General features: G+C 34.7%; 1 protein-coding gene and 1 non-coding gene across 2 annotated transcripts in view; both read right to left on the reverse strand.

The window, feature by feature from the left end:
- The window catches only part of LOC119645303, a 139,667-nt gene that overhangs the window by 28,037 nt on the left and 84,952 nt on the right, over nt 1–26,678 (reverse strand). The gene's annotated exons all lie outside the window — the stretch shown is intronic.
- On the reverse strand, nt 12,160–12,263 carry LOC119632738. The gene has a single exon (XR_005246823.1). It is a non-coding gene; the product is annotated as a U6 spliceosomal RNA (small nuclear RNA).

Raw genomic sequence — 26,678 nt, forward strand, 5'->3', positions numbered from 1 at the left:
TAGAATCCGATATTGGGATTAAATGATAGGTTTCTGCAAACAACTCTAAACGGGTTAAGCGGCTCGTAATTATATTTACACTGACTCAGCTTAATGCACATAAAGTGCATAGAGGAGCAGTTAGCGACATTAAAGCTTACCTCACCCAGCAATGTGGACGAATCGATAGTACCATCAATTGAATTAATTAAGAAGGGGACATCACGAATAAGTCTACGTTTCTCAGGTGACGATAACGCCGTCATCAGAATCAATGTATTTTCATAAGGCGGCCAAGGGATAAGCGGGCTCCAACTGAAATGCCTAAGGAGAAACAACAAGAATTGCTTTTGAACTGATTCAGTTGAATCTACATAACACCTATAGGAGGGAGAGCACACAACCGAGGCGTACGAGGCATACTCAAGTATTGGTCTAACTAGACACATGTATAGCTTTTTTGTAAGGTAGGGATTCTTCAGGTGTTTGAACCACCCATTAATGAAACCAAGCGGGAACCTAGCTTTACTTAAGGAGAGCTTAATGTGCAAATTAAAACGTAAATAAAACCCCCAAGTCGATGAACGAATCAACGTTTTCCAACTTGTGCGAGTCAACAAACACCCGAGTACTGAATGACTTCTTTCGTAAGAAGGAAAGCTTTTTGCCCTTTTTTTTTTTAGATTTGATTTCATCAAATTCAGCGACCACCGTGTAACCAAATTATTTAAGTCAGTTTGAAGATGATACAATTGCGATTCCAAGGAGAAGGAAGAAAACAGTTTAACATCGCCAGCGAACATTAAGATCTGGCTGGATTTAATCACCGACGGGAAATCATTTATGTATAGATTAAGTAAATGAATCCATCGGCGTGTATGCCGATCTATTGATTGTGTCGCTATGATAGCTTTGACTTTTTACTATACTGACCGAGTCAAAATCACTTTCTGAATCAATTTAAGCTTGCCTGCCTTGTCGACCGTCTGGTGTTTGTCCATGTTCCCATCCAATGTACAGATCGTCAAGTTCAAGATATTTTACTAAAATTCACTACGCTGCTGTTTTTTGGCTTAATACTGAGCCGATATGAAAATAGTTTGGATTGAATCAGGTTTACGACCGCTGTCCCTATAATGTCCGTTTTCGAAAAGTCGTCATATGAAAATCTATTGCGGTTTCGAAAATTTCCCAACAACGCTCGCTCAATGATAATGAGGTACGGAAAACTGGCACTGGACGGACAAGTTCTTTGCACTACCTCCCATAGAATCTCTCTTACGAGAGGTAAACCTTTCTATGGCAAAAAAGTTAAATTTTTAATATTTTTCGGTGATTTGACATAGAATTTGACGTCTACCAGGTTTGTGAGGGCATCATAAGGAGTAAAGTACAAGTTACGGACTACCGAAGTAGGAACCGAACGTCAATCTTGCGACTGATGGCCGAATCTGCTGAACACTAGACCAGACATTAAAAAGAGATTCTCAGGAAAGGCTTTTAGCTTTTATGTGCTAATGAAGTCGAATTTTTAGTACGCTATGACGTAAATAGGGGAAAAATTGAAAAGATCATTGACACGAGAGATAAATTTTTCGAAGATAAAATTTTCTGACACCGCAGGCTATGCTTTCCTGTCGTTTCCAAGTAAAACATAATTTTTCGTATTTAATTAGGAAAATAAATGAATGATAAAAGCCGAACGTCGCAAGTGAAGTGTTTATTGGCCGGCCTAGTCTCACTATAATTGTTTTACTTGCATTTAGACAAATCTCATTGTATGCTGCAAATAAAAATTTCGTCTATTATATTTTATTGTTGTTGTGTTTTTCGAAATCCACCATATTTAACTAAAACTATTTTACCTACAATATAGCCCCTTAAGGGCAATTCAAAATGAATGGGAAACGGAAAATAAGAAAACAAAACAAATTTTATGAGATTTTTTTGTTAAACATAGATCTAGGAAAGGATTGTAATTATTTTTCAATTTGCTTGCCTTTTATTGTAAACAAGAACACAATAACAGTTAGAAAAATGTAAACAAGACAATAAAATGATAAACTTTACTAATGTTCGGTTTAGACATTCCAGCAAAAATGTTTCGAGTTGAGAAGACAATCCATATAAATACAAAAAATAATTTTGGAATAAATCAATTGAAAAATGGCATAATAATGTCACGGACACACGGACCCATATACATATTTTGGGAGCATCTCTCGCTTAAATGTTTCAACACACTTCTTCTCCGAGAATAATGCACGAGCTTATGAATGTTGAAACGCTCGCTTATAGATATATGAGTACAAGAGAAGCTAAACAAAGAAAGAGAAAAAAATGATGACTGATATAAGAGCGAGGGGGACAGAGAGGGAGACACACACACAGAGAGAGAGAGAGAGAGAGAGAGAGAGAGAGAGAGAGAGAGAGCGAGAGAGAGCGAGAGAGAGCGATATAGATAAATATGAACTTTCAAATTGGTATTGAGACACACTGGTCCATTTTACCTTACAATTTACCATCATCAACACTACTCTTCCATTAACCCTCAATTGACTCCACCTTTATATTCAACAAATGTTGAGAAAACCAAGATCCAAACATTTTCAAGAATTCGCCTTGGTCATACAATTGCAACTCACCAATGGATCCTGGAGAAGTCTTCTTCCCCAATCTGCTGTTGTGGACAAACTCTTACTATAAAGCACATTCTCTGCGACTGCCTCAACTTTGCCTTGGCTAGAAGTATTGCATTTGGAACGATCAACCCCTTGAACATTCTACAATCAGCTTCAGAACAGAATATCAATTCAATATATTACTTTATTAATACTACTAAGCTCATTATCTAATGTACACTTATTTAAATTAGAGCCGATAGCCTGTCTTGCTAGGGGTCAATGTATTTTTTTTAGTCTAAGAATTTATTTCATTAGTCTAAAATTAAATAATAATAATAATAATAATAATACCTTACAATTTATTATTTTGTGGCATTGTTATGTCCTTGTAGCGTCATTTGTTGGTTGTTGTCGTGTCCGGTCGTGTAGCGAAAATGACTTTTCTAGTTAAATGTACCTGTATTTAGTTTTGTTTACTAATCAATAACCACAAGTTAAAGTTAAAGTTCTTCACGCTTCAGTATATAGTTGCCGTCGTCTCATTTCATATATTTTGTATTTTAAACATTTTTTTACATTTACATCTTCTTATGGCCAGCTATTACTGCTTTCGTTTTTAATAATATCTGTACTCCCAACTAACAATTTTTATGCCTTGTCTCTTTAACTTTTGAAAAAGAAGGGAATTCTACTTGGCGGTAAGCAGAAGCCACATCAAAAAGAGGACCGCAATAAATTTAAGTATGTTTAGATTATTAAGTATTTCTCATTTGCATTTATGTTAGTAACTGAATAATTTTTTCATTTCGATGTGGCACTTAGCCTCAAGTCCCTTAGCATGAATTTGCGCGAAATTCTATTTAATTGATTGATTCCATCGACGATATTATGAGATATTTCATCTTTTTGCCGCTTTCAACATGAATCAACAAACATCTTTTCAGCGTATTTTTTAGGTGAAGCAAATGAGCCAATGGCAGCAAAAGAAAACCAATTTATAATAAATTCAGGAAATTAAAAAGAAAAAAACAGCGCACTATTAGCAACCGCAGTTCGTGATGCTAGATGCTGGGCTTCTCAACTCAGCTTAAGCTTCCTTCAAAAATTGTTTGTCTCACTTAGTGTCGGTCGGCTTGACACAATCTACCATATTTTACTCCTTAGACAAGAATTCATTTTGGAAATATACATCATATACATTGGTGTCATATCATCAGGCTTTAATCTAAATTATTGCACATTGTTCGACTACAGGTTGATAAGAGAAAAACTTCACTTTTTTTTTTGCTCAATTTCAACGTTCAGTAAAAGAAAAAATTTGACGTATACTAAGATAAAATGGCATAAATCTTCAGAGTTGTATTTTTCGGCAAGTAGACAGTGCGGTAACATGTTGTTTCTAGGGCACAGTCTGTGTGTTCTGATGTTGTTCAATTTTCGTAATCATTAAAAATGAATGTGGAAGTGCGTCTTGTTCGCCTCTATGCGCCTGTTTGAAATCGAATTGGCATTGCCAATTGGTTACTTGATCTGGTTCGAAGTGTGTCAGCTAACTTATATCGCATGTGATATTCTCATTCCATTCCGTTCTCACCGTGTTCATCGCATACAGCATCCCTATGATAGTCACAAGAGAATGACAAGCTGCTTGCTATGAAAGAAAATCAGTGGAAACTAAAATATGTTCATAATGTGCTTGTAAAATTCATAGGAGTTACTTATAACTACGTGTAGGACAAAAACAAGTCCTGCGACTTTGGTCGTTATATCACTGATGACTGTCTATATGATAAGATATTCAAGTCAAATGTTATTTGAAGCATTTCATCTTTTTGTTTTCATCTTTATTTTTATCCTGCCTACCACTACTGTTCAATTCGTAGAAATGACGAGAAAATCAGGCATCGAACGTAGGTAAAGTTCTAATTCATACAAATACGTTTTAAGACGTATTTGTGTTTTTACCAAAAGTGAAAAATCGCTTCAAGCACAAGACAACAAAAGTTAAATTAAACGGCTTAATATAATGACGAGCAAGTTCTGAAGAAATTCTTGTGTTTCTGAAGCCTTGAGAACATCTAATTGCATTTATCGGAAAATACTTTATATGTATATTTATGTATATATATTTCGGTGACTAAATTGTTGGTGACAATGATAAAGTAATGCAAAGTCTGAATGCATAGAACGGTTAAATTCGATACTTTTTTACAGTTGACAGTTATTCAGTCCTTTCAGACGCTAATCGTGAAAACCTGAAAATTGCATTTTCGACCTTCAATATTTTTGTTGTTCGATCGGAAGAAATCAGCTCACTATACATTTTCTTAAGTTTATGGTGATGCTGCTCCGTCATGTCATAGTGAACGATTTTTTCCAATGCCAAAGAAATGCATGAAAGAGTGAAAGAGTTCAGAGACAATGAAACGCAAGACTTATTAGGCGAGAACCCAAGTTAAACTCTCAGGAAGCTTTCGAACAGCTTAGCAGTTAGTGAGTCAACTATTGGTAGAGGTTTATATGTGAAGGAAACGAGCCAAAAGGCAAAAAAAAGGCCTATGATACGAATTGACTGAGAAAGCGTTTCGAACCGTCTGAGCAACGCGGTTGCATTATTTGCCAGGCCAAAAAGAAAGAGTTTTCTGTGGCGTATTGTGACCAGCGATGAAAAGTGTGTCAATTGTGACAGTTCCAAGCGCAAAAAGTTATAGGTTTGCCTAGCAGAGCCATCCATATCGACACCGAAGCGAAATATTCATGACCATAAACTTTTACTGCACATACGATGGGATCAGCAAGGGACAGTGTATTAGAAGCTGTTAAAACCGAGTGAAATTGTCACTGCAGATGTCTACTGACGTGAAATGAACATACTGAATGACACATTGTTGCAAAAAGGACCAATAATAGCCGTTAACATACGCAAAGTCACCCTCTTGCATGGCAACGCTCGATAGTACGTCGCAAGAGTTGTCATGAATGCTGTTACACTGTTACAGCTCGAATTGGAAGTTCTGCGGCAACCGGTGTATCCACCAGACATAGCGCCTTCTGATTACCCCTAGTTCCAGATCGATGCAGCATGACTGAGCTGGCACGCCGTTTCGAAATGCTGAAGACGTGCGAAAATGGTTCGATGATTGGAGCGCTATCGACGCGGTGTCACCATGTTGCCGGAAAGATGGGCATAAGTTTTGGAAAATTATGCAAAATATCTGGATTAATATACATTGGACCAATTTTTTTCAATAAATGTCTTATTCAAATGAAACGATGATCAAAGTACATCAAAGCGCCTATTGCACTATTTGCTTACTTGGCGAACAATTGCACGTCAAGGGTTTCGCATCCTTACAATATAAAGCATTAGCATTTCATTCCGCGTAAGAATTCGTCGTCAATTCGCTTACATGTTTAATTAGTCAAACCGTCTCAATTCTGGGGAAAAGAGAAAACAAGTAATGATATTATAGTTTGACAAGGCCGACCTTTGAATACATTACACCATTGCGCGTAATAATTTTTTAATTATATTCCTAGCAAAATATCAGACCTTATATCTTCTTTCCATCTGAAAGCATACTTTTCAAGGGGCTGACGACCTATAAGCTTTAGCAAAATTATTCTTCCCCTAAGAGATTTGATTTAACTAAAAATAAAATTTCGTTGTCGGATAAAGGCCTACTTTTCAAGAATTTGTTATAAGGTCTGATGCCCGAGGAATAAATTCTTGTACTTGATTCAAATTTCTGCACCAAATTATTGTTATCCATTTATTTTCATGAGAACACTTATCCACGCAGCTGCGTCAACTTTTTTTGGAAAATGTGCAAATAAATTGCGTCGCAACAATTTACCGTTTACGAGTATACTCGTCGTACACAGGGTATGTGTAATATGATATTAGATGATAACGAAACAACATAAGAAAATCTCGTACACACATTCCAAAATGCATTGTTATGGCAAATACACATTCATGATGATAACATTTGATGAGGAAAGCCGACGAAGACGGATGTAAGAGTCATCACGCCTATAAATTCGTCAAACACAGTTAAACGGGTTGAAATGGAAAAGAGAAAGCTTCATAATCAAAATTACGGTACAATTGAATTTTATATGAAACCACTATTATGTGCCACTTCCCAGTGTAAAATGTTAGAAATCAGACAGATTTGGCGTATAAGGGCCTACTTCTCATAAGAATGGTTGCATAAGCAAAGATCCATCCGATGCAAAAATGTCGAATCAATTTACTTTGTTAAAGTACATTTCAATTTTCTTTTTTCGGATAACACCCTTTTTCAAAAGAACATGGACGCGATCCAATCTATTTTGTATAGGATTACTGCTTCGACTAAAGCAGTGTAGTATATTTTGTCAAAAATTTGCAAAAGTTGCGACAATTTAGATGGGCAGACGAACAAATGCTTAAATCGATTCGGAAACTGATTCTGAACCGCTCCGTATACCAAGAGATGCCCGGCTGACCTGGCTGTTAGATACATCCACGCAAGCTTAATACACTTTGCATCACAGGTGGTGTAGCTTATAAGAGAAAAGCGCTTGATATTCTTTGCAGAGGTGCAAAGTTTCTGACGACGATATTTACTCAATAAAGTTTTTTGCTATAAATTCGTACGAAATGTTGTATAATACAATTTTTCACTTGTCGCACATGAATTTTGATATAAAAAAAAAAAAAAAAAAAAAAAAAAAAAAAAAATCGTGGTATAATCTTAAAAGCAAGCAAATATGAGCGAATTATCGCGACATTCCTTTTAAGACGTCCAGTACGTAAACGTATTGAGCCGCAATCAATGTGTTTTTCGGTGCGGATGTTAAAACCTCGTGAAATCAAATTGATGCGACATTTTTCCAGAAATCACTCTCTGCATGATATCTCTATAAAGTTTTCGGATTTGCTTTTATCTTAAGCACCAACTTTTGAGTGGTATTTGTTGTCCGCTTGTCCGTTTGTACGTGCACGTATTAGTTGAGTTAACTTTAGACCGAACCATTTGAGAATTAATTTACTTGAAAATTATTAACATTAGTTCTTAACCGGCGAATTACAAGAGATCATACAGTTCAAAATGTTTATGTACTTATGTGCGTGCAATACACTATACTGTACATACAGCACTACTTATGTGAGCATTCGTTCGTTTATTCATAAATGTGTTTGTAGATAAGAGTATTAAACTAAAAACTATCTCAAGTGCAATTAAAATAACAATATTTACTACTTTAGCATAGAAAGCATATACTAACGTAAAAAAAAAAGAGTAGAAAAAAATGAAAAAAAAAAAAAAAAAATATATATATATATATATATATATAAACGTAATATGAGTATACTTTAATAATCACATTTACATATATAGACAAACAGGCAAACAAACCCACATTTTACCTAAACCGTAGAGAATGTTTGTGCATATGATGTTGGTTACACACAGTTTAAAGTTTCAGTTATTGGTTTTTTTCTTTTTCTGTTTTTTACATATATATATATATATATATATATATATTCTCAGTTCCTGTTTCTATCATAACGCTTGTGACAACACTAAAAACTTTTTACTAGTGTCCGGTCAACATGTTTTGAAGGCTAAAGTACTTGTAATATCATAATCTGCTTTAAATGTGTAACATATACCGCATACATATATACGCACAAACATATAAATACACGCAAATACATACAGACAAACACACGCAGACAGGCAGGCAAACGCTTGCACCCTCGTTATAAAACAGAATGAGAAAAGTCTGAAGTATTTTGCCATAAAGTACAATGTGTCATATGCATGTGTATGTTAACCCGTAAAACACATTCTTATTCACATATTGGTATATAACTAAAAACAAGCTAATGCTAAAGTGAATCTAGAGTAGAGTAGAAAACCTTTCGATATAACTCGAACTCCCTACCAGTATCTGCTTTAATCCAGCACTTTAAGCTCTTCAAAAATATTATATTACATAAAAATATTGTTGTAAAACAAGTGAAAAGGCAACTAAGACAAACTCGTGAATATCCATAAAAACCTCGAAAAGCACCACCACCACCACCACCACTATCCCTGCCGCCAGTATAGCAGCAATAGCAGCACTGACAGCACTAGCAGCACTAGCAAAAACAACCACAGCAGCAGTAACAACAACAACAACAACAATAATAATAATAACAACAACAACGACAACAACAACAATCACAACATACATAAAAAGGCAAAGCGAATGGACAAAAACGAAAACATAAAACATAATATATAAAACATAAAATATAAAATATAAAAAATAAAAACAACAAAAAATAAGTGTAAGAGCTACTTAAAAAGCCGGCAACAGCAGAGCGACCGACTGTGTTAGCAACGGTTTCCCGATATGTTGCTTCACCCATTCATTCACTGCTAGCGGGCCGATATAGATTGAATAGTTGGTTGATTGTTTGGCTATTTGGCCGGCTGCCTGAAATGCTACCACTGTGTGCTCCCACCAACTGCTGCCCATAAAGTAAAAATTATAAAATACTTTTTTTCTTATGTGAACAAATCTATATAAATATGCACCTATAAATAGCTACACTAGCTGTGCAGCATTGGGCTCAACGCTGTGCAACGCTGGGCTTTTTTTCTTCTCGTGCTGGCATAGAATTATCGTTTGATCCAAAAAAAAAAAAAAAACGAACATAGCAAAAAAGGAATAATAAAACTCATTACATTTTTGTTCTTCTTCTTCTTCTTTTTTTTTTTTTTTTTGTTTTCTTCAATTTTTTCCTTTACTGTACCATGCCGTTTCACTTCTTTCATAGTTTTGCCATTTTCATATTTACTATATAACATAGATATTGAATCAAGCAAGGGCTTCAGGTGCGGGTAAGGGGATTATAAAATTAATCCAAACATCCAGTAATCGTACAAAAACAACTACAAACACACTCTATAACCTTTTGATCTTCATAACAATTTGTATGTAAAGTGCATGTGCTTGTTTTAGTAACACTACTAATATTACTTTACTAAACAAAAAACATTGCTTGAAGTAACAAAGAAGCATTGTGCAACAGGGTGGGAGGGGAGAAGTGAGAAAGTTACGTAGAGTGCAATTAGTAACATTTTATCTTTGTGAAGAAAGTGTATTTATGCCCGAAATCAAAAAAAAAAATAAATAAAAATAAAAAAATATTTATATTGTATTTTTTTCTTTAATGAAAAATTGTAAACATTTACTATAAAGCATGCATACACACACATGTATAGGGATACGAGACTACTAACCCGGATTTAAAAGTCAAAATATTTTCATTTACGTCGACTTCATTTCGTTAACTTTCAATATATGTGTGTATGTACGTATATGTATGTTTATTCCAATCAAGTCGTGTTTATAGTTTTTAACATAAATTTCCTTTTATAGAGAATGATGAACTGTTGTGGCGATCGTACAGATTCTCATAAGCAATCAGCCGTTGATTTGGAAACATAGCTTAAGTTCATTGTATTTGATGACGAAAACAGTACCGTAGACTATTTATAGATCAGCCTTGCCCGACTCTAAAATCTTAATGTTTTTTTGCATCCATTTTGCAAATAATGCTTCCAATGCGCTATCAAGTGGTCGAACATTTAGGTAAAAATAGCCAATCAGTCAGCTTGCTGACGAAGTGGCAGCTTTGGCAAATGGCATTGAACAAGTTTCTTGCAGAATATTGATAGAGACAAAAGATAAGAAAAAGGCAAAGGAGAAATGCAATGCTACAGTTGCTAAAGCATTTCCGAAAAGCTGATAATGCACAAGGAGTGCAAGGAGTGTTCATAAATGGAGAAGTGCAAACGATTAAGCTTTATTTGAGAATTATGGATAAATGACACAATGGAGAAGTCTTTCGAAAAACTCATCATCTTTCGAAATCATAGTAACCTTCAAATTTCCAATAATGTTGAATAGCATGGATGCAAAGAATTACAAGTTTACGGCGCTCCTTTCAGTCAGTTTCTATAAGTAAGAAGCAAATGGAACTTAAGCCTTCCTTGCCTTCTATTTGTTTCTAGCGCAAGTGAAGTGCTCGAACCGAAGTCGAGATTTTATGCTATCTCTTTTTATGAATTCGTTGAAGTTAATTAATGGTTATCTAAACGCCAAGCTTTAACTTTCTACCAAAAGTTTTCGTGGGCTCAACAGTGTTTGGGTGAAACAAACAATGATAAGTAGATAGCTAACGATTTGTAAATTGCCGTTGAATCGGAAATGGGTACATTTTATGAAGGTTACTACAAGCAGCAATCTGTTTGATTATTTTCTGCGTGCAGAAGGAAAAAAGAAATTTACGATATGTGTACGAGGTGTGTTCGAAAAAACAGTGCCGTTTAATTTTTCTCGAAAAACATGTTTTTATTCATCAAAGTATATTTTGTTTTCCGCAAAGTAATCCCCTTTGCCTGGCCTTTGAGCTCTTCCAACAATACGGTCTCTGTTTCTTCAATCACGACAAGACTCCATCCGTTAATGGATCTTTTCGTTTTCAGGAATAGGAAAAAGTCGTAGATAGCCAAGTCCATTAAATACGATGGCTGAGTCATGATTGCGGAAATAATGAATAACCAAAATCAAAATTTAGTATTTCGAGGACAGTTTTGCTGCCACACATGACATGACCAAAGCGTTCGAAAAAATTGCATGGCATGCGTCAATGGATATGCTGACATAGTCATCAACTTGTCTAATAGTGATTCGACGATTCTGCGTAACAATTTTTAACCGGTTGTTGACATACTGGGGCGCCCGGGACCTTCTCGTTCTTCTGGAAGGGACTTGTACTACTTTTTTTTTGCGTAAAGTAAACTTGCCAAATGTCATCGCCAACGTTTTAAGTGAGTTGGTAAGCTGGTCAACCTAATTTTAGTTTTCACACAAAATTTAACAGAGGTATATAGTATCTTGCATGAACATTTGTGTCTGAGAAAGGTTCGTTCGAAGTGGCTGGCTTTGAGACGCGAATTGGCGTAATATTCATCCCAACCAAGATACATTAATGAATACTGCATAGCATCATTAGGGCGTTTGAATGACGGAATTGCAAAAAAAAAAAGCGGACGCAAATGAAGAGAACATAGATGTTTTTTCATCAAGACGTGGCACCGTGTCACAAGTCGATAAAAAATGCAAAATTGCAGCAATTGCGCGGTGGATTGCTTCCACATTCATCAAATATTCTCAAGATATAGCCGCAGCAGTTTATGGGCCAGGCGTAGTTTAAGAAATCGAGAGTTCTGGGGTAGGGGCGGCCGCGGCGATCCATTGAAAATGCTTTTAATCGGTATAGTTGAGAAGGCATAGATAATGTTACGGGCAGCTGCATGAACCAATGACTAAACAATATGAATCAGTGAGGATGGATATACAAAGCTTCGCTTAGACAAACGAAAGACATGATTAAGGAGTTAAGCCTTTTGATTATCTTATCACAAAGAAATCGTACGCAACGGCTAGAAACTTTAATTCGTGCGCTTTATTGATGATGATAGAGGAAAGACGTAACTGTACTAAAAATGTAGAAAGTTTCGCGATTTTGGATGTCATCCTTGCGCAGGGGTCATGCTAATATATTTTGCGTCCTTCCACTTTTAGTATTAACGATCGTACGAACTTGTTCAATGATGTGTTCGCATCTGATGCTGATTTGTTGTTAATTTTTCAATTTTCATTTCAATTTTTGCATTAATGAGAGCTCGTACATAAGATAATAAACGGAATGGGGCTGGGGGATGGATTGATTCGAGTTTGAATGATTTTATTTGGCAGAGCTTTTTGATGAATTTTCCTATAAATTTCTTCCAAGCGCACTGCTCGATGATGGGTATAAAAATGTAAACGAATTCATTTAAAATTTTTATCTATTTTTTTACAAAACCATATTTCATGCATGCATTAAGAACAAGACATACGAACACATACATACACACACACACACACACACACACACACAAACAAACAAGCATGAGCATATGAGCATTGTACATTAAATGTGCAATGTGTTAAACTTCATCGTTGCAAATCTCATAACCAAAGCATTGCAAGGTCTTTGCAACCTCCTATTCTAGCGTTGAATGTATGCCGTGCACGTAAACGTTCATGGTAGTACTTAAGATTTATTGTGAAGTCATAATTTCACTTCTAAAGCCATACACATACACTCGCATTCACGCGTATTGAGCGAAATTTCAAGACACATATGAATATTTCTCGTCGAAGACAATCGTTCTTTTCTTTAAGCAAAAGTTTGAGATTTAATTCCTCTTTTCCTACTTTTTACCTCCTTTGCCTACGTCAATGATTATTCAAAATTAAATGAATAAGTTGCAATTTTAAAATAAAAGTAAGAAAATCCCTATTACTACTACTACTATTACTACCACTACTACTACTACGCATTTATTTATTTCTCGCATTATTTGTTTCCTTCTCATTCAGAAATATTTCAATTTATTCGTTACTGATTTCCGTTTCTGCAGATTTTCCAACATGAACGAGCCACGATCCAATCGATCCATACGTAAGAGCTCCAGCTAATGCTAAGCCAAAAAGAACGAGTGCCGTACTTAATACAAGGCGCCACTTAAAAACGCCATATTCACGATAATGAACACATAGTTCGATGCAAGCCGGCATTATGATCCCTAGAAAAGTGAAGCAGCAACCGCTTATTACACCCATAATGTATGTAATATGTTCCTGATTGAATATAACGCAGCTGCAACTAAGAATCTATAACGAAAGTTATGTATGCATATATATGTACACATATATGTAAATATCGAGTTGAACATACCACTAATAATATACGGACGACAGCCCTTATAGATTTCTCTCGATTTCCTCGAAACCTCAATATATCTCTTATCACGCTAAATGCCACATTATGCTGTACAGGATACGTAAAGTATATGGACATCGACGCATACATTCGAATTAAATGGCCCAGTCTAGAAGAGCGCAAATGCATTTGTTATAAAGAAGACGCAGTAAATCCCCTTTCGTATATGATATATGCGTACATGTTATCCTTCGGCATATTAGAAGTTATAAATGGTAGGGTTTGGCTTTTATATTTCATATGACCCGTAAGACCGACAACTGCCTTAAAAGCTGTTACTAATAACATCCCAGTAAGCAAAACGGATGGACAACCGATTAGATGTCTTGGATTGTTCATAGTATTCTCAATTGGCATTATAGCGGTAATGCCCTCGATCAGATACATAATAATACCGCACATCAGAAATACGAATTGTATGTTTTTTTCTGGGAGAAAAGCAGTCTCGATTTCTGACGGTTCCGGCATATCCGCGAATACGTAGTTAATGAAGCCAAGCCCGAGTGCCATTAGTTGGGCTAGAGTTCCAAGCAAACAATACAAGTTCAGATAACACAATATACAGGGAAGTATCAGAGCGACTGCCACCACCAGGACAAACGGGCGCCACATTTTGAAATCTATAATATTTGACGGGACAAGGAAATCTCCCAAGTCGCACATATTGTGAGTGATGAACATTACGTAAAGACCGCATAAACAAATCGAAGCAAAAAATTGAAAAAAATTGATGACATGCTTCGGAATTTGATAAAATCCCGATAAGAAGGGAGGTCCATGCACAACGGCCGTCATACCAAGTTGTGAATAAGACAATACAGGAATTCTGTAACGAGACTCTAGAGTATGAGCACAATTTACCAGCATGTAAATACATCCATATAAAATGCCAGCAAATGCAAGGAGATGCATTAATGTCCACCAAGTACCGCCATGCATGAAGGCTGCTGGCATAGCAAAAATACCACAGCCCATGAAGCTTTTAAAAATGCATACAAAGCTAATTACGTCGCTGAATGAAAGCAACACAAACGAAGAAAATGTCGATCAATGTATTCATCGGTGTTACTTTTGTCAACTTACTTTCTTCCCCTGAACATTAAATGTTGGTTAAACGAGTCATAAAAAGATGGGCGCACAATTGCCCCATGATATACGTCGCCACGTACGAGAGGTACAAGACCCCTCTCCTGACTATAGGGTATGAGAGCTCTTTCTGGATTATAAGGTACAAGAGCTCTCTCTGGATTATAAGGAACGACCCCTCTCTCTGGATTATAAGGTACAATGGCTCTCTCCGCATTAGCCATTAATCGTGAAACGGCCTAAATAAAAAGTAAAAAATAAAAAGTAAAAATAAAATAAAAAAATATATTTTTCCTAAGCATTTGCCGAACAAACTGATTTTTATATTAAAAAACAAATAAATGAATATCGAAGAGAAGCAATCATAGAGCCAGCCGCCTACGATTGGTTGGTGTATTCAAAAGCAAAGTATATTCATATATGTATACATATTATCTTTTCTCCTATTAATTATAAAGTTTCCGTATGATCTCTCTGATGATGCTGGTACATATTGAGAGAAATTTCAGATCATATATGAAAATCTTCAATTTGTTTGATATGTACGCGTAAACCCCTTGTGTTTATTAGGTAAAGTTCTAAAGTTGTACGTAAGTGATTTTGTTATCTTATTTTTATTTATTTATTTATTTATTTATTTATTTTTTTTTTTTTGTTGCATGTCATAAAAACCTTCAAAATATACAAAACAAATCGTAATAGAGAAGGCACAGAATAAAATTCTGACAATTATAGAGTGAGAGTGAATGCTGAATGAGAAGCCTTTTGGGAAATAAGAAAAAATTGTAGAAATAAATAGCTAATATATATATATATATATATATACGGTTGAGCAGGAGAAGGGGCAAGTGTGAGGGGGGTCGGCATTAGGGGGCAAAATAAGCGATAAATCTGAAGTACACGCAAACGTAATACTTAAAGCCTTCCTATGTCTATCCTCAGTATGCGAACAAATATCTACTTCGATGTATACATATATACGCAAACACAAACATAAACACAAACATAAACACAAACACAAACACAAACATAAAACACATACATACATATTTATGTGAGTCCGTAATTCATATGTCTGTCGTTACTTTTACTGGTTGATTCGTGCTTTTGCTAGTTTGTTATTTCTATTTGTTTTGCTGCTTAATACAAGTAAAATAATAACAAATTCACAGGAACTATTTTCACCCTGCCCTGCTTTTCTGTTCATTCCTGATTTTTACTTACACCACTACTACTACTACTACTACTACTACTACTACTACAACTACTGCACTACGTAAATGCAGCTGCTAGTTAGAGTGGAAAGTTACTTTTACTTATTCTGTTTACCATTTGATTTTCTATGCAGTATGAATAGATATCGGTGATGAGTTTGTGCGTGTTTCTTGTTCGATGCATTTTTCTTTTGTTCCCTTTTGATCCGCTTAACCGGGTTTGTATTTTTAATTAAATTCCAACAGTCTTTCTTCATCAAAATGTTGACGATGATGAGCTGTACACACGAAGACAATAAAAAGCAAACTGTCTATGTGGGATGAACTATGATGGACTCCGTAAAAATGTTACACAAGATCAAATTTCTATTAAAGTAACTAACTATATGCACGTACATATATGTTAGCGACTCGTATATATATATATATATATATATATATATATATATATATATATAACGAAACATTTTAAGTAAATATTAGCTGTTTACATGGGAAAGAAGGAAGAAAGGAAAAGAAAAGAAAATTAAAAAAATCAATGTAAACAGAAAAAGTTTTCTTCCACTTCATGTAAGCATAAGAGAACATGTAACGCCAAGGTATAGATTTACACTAACTTCTTCATATCGAAAGTTCGAGTCAAGATAAATTTATTGTATTTTGTAATTTAGCAGACAACGCAAAGCATAGCAAAGTCATTAATATGACTTCTCCGTTAATGCATAGTAGACGTTAATGGAATAACGGAATGTCGGCTTTCCTGCTTTATATACAAATGAGATAACAATTAAAAAGTAAATAATTATACATATACAACACTATCAACATATAAACGAATGTGATGGCAATCACTTGACCATGCAAATGAGAAAATTCCGTTTATTCTAAATCAAACGAAGGCTTTCAATGACTTACTTTATGTAAAAAAAAAAAAAAAAAAAAAAAAAAAAATTAGTCATCTTGAGGTATCAAAATGGAAAGTTGAAACTTGGCCCCGTACAGGGTTAGCTTGCACCCGCTGATGAATTGGAAAGTAAAATAATAAGTAAGAAAATTTTATTCGATTGCGATCGCAATCTCTTATACCGATCAAGAACATCTAGACTTTATATAGTTCGCCAAGCTCTTTTCTACATGTCACAAACAACGATTATACGTCTCATCCTTTGGTGATAGATATAAAAAGCCACGAACTTGTTACTGTTACTTTCGACACAGGCGTGCAGTAATACAAGTCATTAATGTAAAATCTTTGCATAGAAAATGTATATCGCGGAGCTCAACATATCTAGCTCGCCCTCATTCAAAAAAGAAACGTCGCAATTGCTAGATCTTTGCTTGAATAAATGGGTACCGTTAACATTGCCAATGTACGTAGTTTCCTTAGTCTTTTATGAAGAAAAAAAACAAATTAATTTAATATCGAATCCGAACCAATTTAATCTGGTTTGTGGGTTCTTTTGTCCACTCTTCCATGCGCTGTCTTAATTGATCATCAACGATCGAATATTCAAATAGAGTGGAATACATCTGCAACTACATTCACTAGAGCTAGGATAGTGTCATGCATAACGGCTATCGTATAAAGATCCAAGCCTTGGCACAAATGTCTTGGAATGTTTTTTGGAATGTCCGCGAAATATAGATATGATCAGTTTGCAAATCCAGGCCTTTCTTTAAATAAAGCTTGCATCAGCTTGACCACAAACTTGAGACATTATTAAAACGCAACTTATCTGTATGCACTGCACACCCTACAATTCTTTACATATAGCTTCAATATCATCGATTGCTGTAAAAAAGCGTACCTTCCATGATAACCTCTATGCGGGGGGAGTCTAGTCTATGCAATCTAACTAATAAACTACGGTAATATAACGGTTGATATGTCAAATCCTTCTTTTAGTCCAATTTTCATCATAACTATTCTTTCTTACCTGACTAAACATCGGATGGATTTCGAAAAATAATCCCAGCCGATCTGAAGTTTTCTATTCTATATTTCCTATTCCTGGATACGATTTTTCAGCGCAATTCATTAAGCATTATTAAAGATGGTACATTCCTATCTATATATGAAGAGTTACTTTAAATATGGTAGTATCTAATCAATTACGATAGTCTAACCCTGGCCGGACCGCAATGTACTTTCAATCTTTATAATCTTAATACTTTGATTATTTCCCGTTATTTTTTCCAAAACAAGAATTGTGAACAATTGTGAACAAAGAGAGAGATGCACACACGCACATAATCACATTTGCGAATTTTTTCAATGAGCCATGAACTGAAACAAGAGGACATACAAGAACAAATATATTTTGTTTTTATCTTTTAAAGGTTTTTCTAATTTTTATACAGTTTTTATATAAAAATCAAAAAATACCTGGAATACGTATATATAGCTGCTTTTTAAAAATAAATGAACATAAATAATAAACAAAAACAATAAAACTTTAATTATTCTCTTGATTCTCATAAGTGATTCAGACACACATCGTGTTATAATTCGTTATGAAAGCACATGATACGATTGGGATTAAATCGATTCAAAAAACGGTTTATTATCTGAATTTTGACAATGATTTTAATAATAACAGTGACTCGCTCTCAGGTCCTGCTAACATTCAAAGCAGGCAGTTTTAAATTGGTAAGACGGGCGCTTCAACAACGTTTGAAAATGATTCAATTTTTGCGAATTTTGCGGTCACCATGTTTGTGCCTACCATCATGATGCATTGTGTGAAACCAATCGATGAAACATTCAAGAGGCAACTTTGCATTCGATAAAAACGACATCTTGATGTGCGGTGTGATTTCGGGTGGGCGAAGGCAATGGTCTCGTCACCATGAATATGAACTCAATTGAAAACCGTTGCTCTCAAGGGCGACAGTCGAGTCTAAAAGGCCAAGCATTCGATTAACTACATGATAACTTTGACGATGCTATAAATTCTGATATCGGATATATAAGGCCTATAAGCATCCATCTCTTATTTAACATCTTTTGACAATTACTACTTCTTGTAGGGATATTTACAGTCGTTACAATCTACAACAATAAAATAAATTCTTTTCATGTTTCCGTAAATCAAGCCAGATTGAGTGAGTGAGCGAAAGTGAACGAAAATCAGCTTAAGCGAAGTTTTAAGTCCTTAGTGCAATATTCCAAATGGTTCATATTAATGGAAGCATTTTTATCTCTCCTCAATTGTTTTAATGTTCCAAGGTTTTCGTTTTCCTTCCTTTTTCAAGTGATGCTAATCGTTCTTATTGAAGGAAAAAACCCTTTGGATAATAGAGAGTTGCTTTGCTTAGTTAGTGTTGTGAGAGAACGATTTGGGATATTTCTTGTTTTATGTATAATTGAATCAATATTCATTCTTTCATTCAGACTAACTCCTTCGTAAGTAAATGCATTTCAAAATTAACGCGTAATTAATTTTCAGTATGGATATTGAGAGAGCAACCACAGCAAATGAATATTCTTTATATCGTAAAATGAAAGGACTCTTTAAGCAAATTTAAAGACCATGACGGTATAGAGATAATGAATATTCAACGCTCGGCAGATGTTTACAATGTTCTTTCAACATAGTAATGTGTATGTGTAAGCTTACAAGGCGAAATCCTTTAAGAGAATTTTGCGGAGCCGACAGTAACTGTAGTAAACCAAAGTAAAATTAACTAACAATGGTAAGTGCAGCATGACAAAGTGGAATTATGTCTAATTAAGGTTTTATTGTTTACTACAAGAAGGGAAGATGAAAAATTTGAAAATTAAAAAAGGAAAAAAGAAAAAAAAACAAAAAAAAGAAAAAAACACGCACAAACATACACAAACAATGAAAAGTAATGGAGACCATTAACAAAACAAATAACAACTCATTGAAAGAATAGCAAGCATTACAAATTGGGAAAGAAATGAAGTCATGAAAAATTAAAATAGAATGCCAACTGGCCCCATAATTAATAATAATGTAAGCAAGTAGATATGATGCTTTATATTGTGCAAAAATTTAGCATATAACAACAAATGGTGAGATAAGAAACAGGTCAGTACGAGAAATTGAAAATGTAAGAAACAAAACGGAAAATTCCATTGAACAGAAAGAAGAAGATCTCTCTCCCAATTAGTTGTCGTTATGTTATATCAAAGTCGTTATTGTTCGCAAACATAATGGATTCGTTCGTTTGTGAAACTCTTCAGGACTCTTCAGGACAATGCAAATTATTTGTTTTGCTTATTGATACCCAATAAAGCATTTCAAAGCGTTCCCTCCTATTCACATACAACAAAGGCGAACAAGTATACTAATGTTGTCATTTGATTCGTAACTTCAAGGCACGTTATCAGTAAATTTACTAAAGAGCCATCCATGTACGTCCACTTGACGATTGCATAGATGTATAAATAAATACTAAAGTTGCAAATATATCTAAAGGACATATCCTCATTGAGAGAGACTTCACTGATTACGTCCATCATAGATGTTTGCAAACTTTCTTTCTTACTTATGCTAATTTATTAATTTTTCAATATACCATTGTGTTTATAAAACCGAGAGAGAGAGAGAGAGAGAGAGAGAGAGAGAGAGAGAGAGAGAGAGTGTAAACAGAGTTGTAATAAAATTAACAAAAAACTATTCACCATAATGGATATGCAAGAGTGTCTCTAAGCGCAATTACTGCTTAGCCAAATTTACTTATTTTTAGTTTCCAACCAAGCAACAATTTAATATGATAGGCGCTCCGAGCTCCTGCCTAATGGAGCCGGCCACCATTCATTGTGATAATAGAGTAAGTAGACTTATTTCCAAGTTAACATTTTTGAAAAATATGTTTACATAGAAACATTCCTTACACATATATATGCATTTGAAACCTATCGCTTGGGAATGTAATTAAAATGAAAGGATGGCACATATTTAATAAACAGGTTGAATGTTCTTATTTTCTATATATATATATATATATATATATATATATATATTATGAATTTTCTTGCATAAATATTGTTTTTCAACATTCGACTAATATTTATTATGCAATTCAATGAATCATAGCGTCATAGCATATGATGTGTGCATGGTATGCAAGTATACCATACGGGTTAAATTGATCACAGTCAACGGTAAGAGTACATCTTGGTAAATAGCTTAAAAAAAAAAAAGAAGAAAAAAAATACTTGGATTCGGTCAAAGTATGTCAACTATCTCATAAGTCAGTATTATTAACATTACGAGCAATGCCGACCCCGTTGCTATTACCGCAGTTATTATGACAATCCAGTTTCTAGGTCGTAGCACGCTCCATAAGCATTAAGCATTTTATTCAATTTATTGAAGCCATAAATTGATTAAATGCTAGTAATATTTTGCTCATATTTTTCATATTTGTAATGCATCCAAAAATAGATGGATGCCGCTCGTTTGCCTTATAAGATATTAGATTTTTGGATTTTTTTTGCAATAATCCTACTGAAATGCTTAAAGAAGTCAATCTCCAATAAATCTTTTGCACACAAATCGAAGCCGCATAGTTGCGATGCCTCCTTAGATGGGAAACTATAGATAAGCTATGCCATGCATTGCATGGCATTAGTCTTAATCATCTATTAAGAACATGTTAAATAATTTTTCATAAACCCATACACGTACATATGCAGATAGCTTTTAGGTCTATTCGGCAAAAGATGAATTATACAAGATCTTCGGATTTTTTTTTTTTTTAAATTTTTTTTTTGCTCGCCCAAGTCATTAGGATTTGCTCGTGTAGTGATGCAAGTAAGTGTTAAGCTGCCTTCCTCCATGTCGTACATAGATGAATAAATACATCTGTGCCACTTGTTTCCGCATTTTAAGCACACAGTTTCACTTGGAACATAAGTATTTAAGTATATGCGCATGTATACATCCATGCGATATTTTAACAGTATAGAGATTGCAGCAGTTTGTAACCACGAGTGGTGGAGGTTGTGACTAGGTCAGTAAATGATGAACTAACTGTACAGGTTGAATTTTATTTGATTCTTTTATTTTTATTTTTTTATTTTTTTCTATTTTTTTTATTTTTTTTTTTTATTATTTTTGTGCTCTTTTTCTTTTCCCAGTAGTTGTCCTCAGCACTGCCAAGAGGCTAAGAGAGATAATGCTTACTCAGTCCTTAAGTTTGTACAAGTTTGTTGAGCTATAGAAATTTTCACGTACATTTGTCTGTAATTAACCAGCGAACTCATCGCAAACCTGAAATCAAGGTTCGTTATACTCATGCATCGTTCTCTCGGTCTATTGCTTTCGAAGAGCCTATTATAGAAAGCAAATTTCTGCGTGGATTGCCAGGCAACGTGCTTGAAGAGTATTCCAAATTCGATTTGAACTATGTGGCTGTGAACCTCATCTGTCTCTCTCTTTTTCTCCTTTTTTTTTTTTCTCATTCGTTTTCCTTTTTTTTTTATTTGCATTTTGTTATTCGGATTTGCTCCGGTTTAGTTTTTTTTTTTTTCTCGCAATTCCAGTTTATGATGTGAGTGAGTGTGTGTAGATAGTGCAAGCGTTTTTTTTTTTTCCTTTATTTTTTATCAAACACTTTTTCGGAAGTTCCATTAATTTATTTCGAGTATATCATGCTTGTTATTCTGTGGTTAAGTGTCTGACGGGCCCATACGTACATACACCCGTACATGCATGTACAAGTTAGTTAGTTTTTTCCTTGTTCGTCCTCGTCTTTTCACAAAGTCGTGGTGTTGTGCTTTTAATTTAGCTTTCAATCATTGTAAAACCAAATAGTGTTTGACACCCTTTAATAATATTTCCTACATTATGAAAATATTAAATTGCAAGCAAGTGTTAACAGAGGAGATGGAAAAATTTCTACATAAAATATTTAATTAAGAATAAGCAGTGAAATGGATTGGCGAAGAGAAAGAACAAATCAACGAGAATGACTGCATCATGGCAATGCGGTTCGATTTTGAAAGACCAAAAGTATATTGAAAAGCAGAGTTTGTAAGAGTTTCGTCTCGACATAAGCTGAAGCAATTGGAAAGAAATCCTAAATTGAATGAATTTATATGAATATTGAACGTTCACAGATAACATCGCAATTGCTTTAAATGATCTTCGTTTCGTAGGCATTTGGGCTGTGGACGTGTTTCGGCAACTTTGCGAGACAATTACGAATATAAAGTTTTATATCTGTCACATGGAAAATGTACGCACGTATCTAAAGTAATTTATTCATTTATTTATTCATTTTATTTGTTTGATTTTATTTAAAACAATTTTTCAATTAAAATTTTAATTTAAAAGCATTTAAAAACTAATACAAATAACCTCAGCAGTACACGTAAAGTGCATTAATGCAGAGATAAGAAAAACTAAAAGTAAAAAGGAAACTTGGTAAAGAAGAACAATGATACGTAACGATAAGAGGAAAACAAAAACTACGGTCGGACAGACCTCAACGACCCAAAACACAACTTGAAAATTTTATTCAGCTTAAGGAAAATGCTTCAATATCCACCGTTGCTTTGCCTGCAATATTTCATCACCAGATTGTGCGTGGATTCCTACTTACTCGACATCTCGCACAATACGGTAATAAATTAAAAAATCATATTGACGATGTACGTCATCTCATCGCAGATTTTTGTTAACGAAAAACCAAAGATCGAACTTGAAGCTATTTGACAAAGCGGCTCTGAACTGAAGGCCAGAATTTAGAAAAAGGAGGAAAATTTTAATTGATTTTGGTTTTGGTATTTGAGAATAGGCTCGTAACCAACGATTTAGTTAATTTTGAATACGTACCTACTTAGGGCGGTGTTTAATGCATGTTTGTTTCTATTTAAAAACACATTTAGTCCTTCCATTTGCACGTATGATCGTTCCGTGCTCATGGGCAACAAAAGTATGTCCAAAACTGTCGATAACCTTGAGCATAGACGCAATGTAGGCCGTATAGTGCTTACCTATACGTACACTCAGGCCAAGTGTTCTACAGAGATTAAAGGAGATTTGCCGTTCAATTAAGTCCATTCTATCTCACTGCTTACGCCCATTCGTCCGATAATGGCCTATATACCGTACGAGCACCTATCACGACTAGCTATCCCTTAATCGCAATCTTCGCCTTTAAAAGAGTCTGCTATCCACTATTTTCTCCTTCAAACCCTCTCTACTTATATGCCTTCCTAAATATAAACATCGCGGCACGTATAGGGGACATATGTTGTGAGTGCTTGGTCATATACAAAACATAAATACATACATAACTCCACTAACTTATGACACAATCGCCACCAGGTTCAGTTTAAATAAAAATCATGTCTGACGAAACTTGATCAAATCAGAGTAAGCAATTTTTTATTCGCAGGAGGAAAGCCCTCGTTCAAGCCCCACTCGAGCTCGTAAAAAATCAAACAAATCAAAAAAATTTAACTCTGATCATATTAAGTCTAATAATTTCGAGCGACAGATTGCATAACAAAGGCATACTCAACAGTACGCCTTAGCAAAGACGTTTGGAAATTTTTTATCACAATGTTTGCGACAAAATCATCAGCGGAGTTAACATCACCTAAAACCGACTGAATGTATGAATTAAATGTTGATCTTCTCTTAAGCGGCAACACCACATTTTTCAAAAGAGAATTTTTTTCACTTTTCTGTCAGGTGAGTATATTCTATAGATTTATAGACCAATATATTTTAATTGTCGAATTCCCATTTCGCTTGCTCGTTGATGCTGATAAGAGATCGAGAGGAGTCAATCTGTTAAGAAAGTAAATAATTATAGATCTTTCTCTATCATTTCCTTGCATCTAAAGCCGGGAAACGTCAGCCACTAACAACATAAAATCTTCGAAGAACGAGCATAAAGAATCCTATTGGAATATAGAAGGGCAGTTTCACGGTCCTAGGACAAAAAGATGATAAAAACATTTAATATTCTAAATGCGTTTTACTTTGCAAAGACGACCTTTTAGGCATGCATGCGAAAACACACCTGTAGTTTGCATTCTTCTCATTCGAATATTTTTTTACTATGCTGAGAAGCAGTGCATAGGGGATTCATGATTATTGGTTGAGAAAAAATTGCCGTCTTTTTTAAATTAAAAATTTGAATTTTTTTTCTTATCCAAGCTTCAAATCTTTGTCCCGATATTTTTGAAGGTTAAGTGCGTGCCAATGCATTGTGATAGTTACAATGACGCGAATCCTAGTTGAAATTCCCAGAAGATCTTACATATACAACGTTTCGTTTGTTCCTGTCATCTGTTGTTTGTTCGAACACCACAATCAAAGTCTCTCTTTGCCTTCTGCTAACATTAGCTATTTATATAACTCTTTAAAATCCAGTTACCAATACCAAATTCTATTTTGATATATTCCTGTTAATGCCTTCTCTACGAATTGTTATTGTGCCATTAATTTGTTCGCCAATTGGCAGGTGCATAAGATTACTGTACTTTACGATGTCGACATGCAAAGCAACGTTAGTTTGTACGTTGTTTCAAGATTTTAGAATTTTCTTTCTTAGAGAATCAAGTGGTTTTCATCTTCCTATCAAATGTGTTATTTTCGTAACGACAAACCCGATTTACGCACCTTATTCAATAGCTATATGTATGTACGTTAAGTGTTTTTTTTTTTTTTTTTTTGTCTTTAGAATTTCAAACCAGCTGCACTGCAGCCTTCTAAATGAACGAATGCGCAGAGAAAATGGGTATAATGCTGCCATCTTTTAAGATTTTTCAAAAAATAATTTATATTTTTCATATATAAAAATACACTGGCTAAGCTTCCCGACTCTATTGCCCGGTTCTATTGCCTTCCTTTCCATTCCAAAGAAAAGCCTGTCAAAATGTCTAAATTTAATTGAATTGACTTGGAACAAGAACTAGTCAGAAGTAGAAAAACAATTGGAATCTTTTTAATAAGTTGCACTTAGGATTCATATACGAATCGTACAATTTCGTATATATACATATATACATATATAAGTAATAAATTGAACTCCAAAAGCCTACCATCAATGATATTCTCAAACGTTCCTTCCCGATGTGAGAACCCGAATGAAGGATCCCAGCAAAAAGACGATGATTGAAAGAAAGAAACTGACTGACTGCCCTTAAGAAAGTTCAAACACAACAGCAATCACTCTAGAAGATTGAGAGAGATATAAAAAATTGTTTCAATCGTACGGTGTTTAATTCTAACTAACGAAGGCTTCCGCACGAATAGTAATATGGAAAAGGCATGACTTGATCCATCATCTTCCAAATGACACGAAGTAGAAAACGTATAACACAAAGCATTGAAAGTACTTTGATAAACGCTAAAAAGGAAAACACTGCGCATTTATTGCACCGTTCGACATATGATAGCAAAAAAAAATTGAAAAATTGGTTTAGCAAAGAACGAGCGGCTCATCTCATGCAGACACGCATGAAACGTTATAACAAACGGCAATAAAAAGGCAACTCAAAAGTTCAAATTCCTTCTTCTATCTCTTCCTCGATTATAAAAGAGTCGCCAGCAATGAGGAGATGAAGCCTACCTTCGCAAGGAGGAGCTAAAATTTGGTTAATGGAAAAATAACTGAGCGCCAAGTAACAAGCAATTCAAAAAGTTTAAGGAACTTGCAAAGTTTAGCTAAACTGCTGTTCTTATGATTATTTTATTTTCCCAAGTGGTTTAGTTAGAATACGAGCACACTGAAGGCAATGTATAAAGAAATAAAAATTCATGTGAATGAGAAGATTTTGGATTTCATAATACGTCTGCAGCTTGTGTTTTTAAAAGAACATATTACACAATACTTAAGAATAATCCCAAGAGAGAGAGAGAGAGAGAGAGAGAGAGAGAGAGAGAGAGAGAGAGAGAG

This window comes from Glossina fuscipes, unplaced genomic scaffold, assembly GCF_014805625.2.
Source record: "Glossina fuscipes isolate IAEA_lab_2018 unplaced genomic scaffold, Yale_Gfus_2 1, whole genome shotgun sequence".
NCBI lineage: Eukaryota > Metazoa > Arthropoda > Insecta > Diptera > Glossinidae > Glossina > Glossina fuscipes.